This window comes from Panicum virgatum, chromosome 2K, assembly GCF_016808335.1.
Source record: "Panicum virgatum strain AP13 chromosome 2K, P.virgatum_v5, whole genome shotgun sequence".
Taxonomy (NCBI): domain Eukaryota; kingdom Viridiplantae; phylum Streptophyta; class Magnoliopsida; order Poales; family Poaceae; genus Panicum; species Panicum virgatum.
Window position 1 is genome coordinate 17555893 of NC_053137.1, and position 1580 is coordinate 17557472.

General features: G+C 39.9%; 1 long non-coding RNA gene across 1 annotated transcript; it reads right to left on the minus strand.

Moving 5' to 3' along the window:
* Positions 1-217: 217 nt before the first annotated feature.
* Positions 218-808, minus strand: LOC120669717. The gene is made up of 2 exons (XR_005672764.1): positions 435-808; positions 218-336 (listed from the first exon to the last, which is right to left on the minus strand). It is a non-coding gene; the product is annotated as an uncharacterized LOC120669717 (long non-coding RNA).
* Between the last annotated feature and the right edge of the window lie 772 nt (positions 809-1580).

Here is a 1580-nt window from a genome sequence, read left to right on the forward strand (position 1 = left end):
ATTGGGAGGCGTTACAGGTATATATGGGCCCACCAACCATACACACATCTAACATCTCTCGACGCCTTATCGACGCCTCCCAATGTCTTCTCTTATATTGGGCCCACAAATCATAGACACATGAAACGATTACCGACGCCTCTCCAAGTATTGTAAAATTTCCCAAAAGCAAAAGGGTCTCATCAGCTATCAATCGCCAACGAACAAGCACTCTAAATTAGCAAACGTATTTCATTTTATCGCTGTTACCAAGAATGTTCACAGTGTTGCGTAGTATTAGAGTTGATTCACTGTGTTTCAGTGAAGTGAAGTCTGTCGGCAGAAATGCCTGTCTCTCTGCCACAGGAGGGAAGGAGCTTAAAATGTTTGTCAGAGACGACAGAAGAGCATGTCTCTAGTTGTTTGGAGAAGGGGCATTTGCAGTGTGCCCATACCTTTCAAGAAACAAAACCAGCCACCAGGAGCCCATCCATCATCCCTCCCTTGATTCTTCAGTCCTGTTTCCTGATGATAAAACCCCAATAAGGAGGCACGACCAATTGCACCCCACATGCGCATCCCATCGCCCGCCGTCATCCCCGAACTCATCAATCAAGATGAAGATGTTAAAGGGGTCTCCTACCTTGCCAAAGCAGAGATGACATCATGATCATGATGATGAAGAGGAAGAGGAAGAGGAAGAGGAAGAGGAAGAGGAGGGACAAGAAGAGGTCATGAGAAGGAGAGCAGCAGGTAGCAGCATGCAGTGCAGGAGAAGGCTCTCGCCGGTTTTGGACGGTTGGGGGGCTCATCTCCCCCCTTGCCCCCTTGCTTCGCGGTTTTTTTATTTTTTTATTTTTTATTTCTGTTTTTTATAAAAATATATTTTCGATTTGGAAATTTACAGAAATATGCCCCGGCTACCCGGCTGCGGGGCGGCCGCCCCCCCCCCGCCCCTATATAAGGGTGTTGGCTGCTCCTCCCCCTCATTTGCCTTACTAAAAATCCAGAAAAAAAGAAAAGAGAGGGAGGGAGGGAGAGGAGGGGTGAGGGAGAGGCAAAGCGGCGAAGCTCTGTCGGATTTTCAAGCCGACGACTTTAGGTAACTAAAATTTTCCACATTTTATAAATAGATTATGTTGTAATTATTTTTTTGAAACAGTAGATTAGCAATCAGTTCAATTATTGTTAGGAGTGATTAGTGGTACATTTAGGTGCATTTACTTATAGTGATTAGCGTTGATATAGTACATTAAGTGTTAGATTTAGTATTAGAAAATACTAGAAAATTGTTAGAGAAGTATTAGAAAATAAAAAAATGCAAGATAATATTAGAAAATTGTAGAAAATGTTAGAAAATTGTAGAAAATTATAGAAAATTGTAGAGAATGTTAGAAATTTTTTAGAAAATGTTAGAAAATTGTAGAGAATGTTAGAAAATTGTAGAAAATATTAGAAAATTATAAAAAATTATAGAAACTATTTTGTTCAAACAGTAGATTAGCAATCATTTTAATTATTATTAGGATTGATTAGTGGTACATTTAGGTGTAGTTACTTGTAGTGATTAGCGTTGATATAGTACATTAGCAATCTAATTA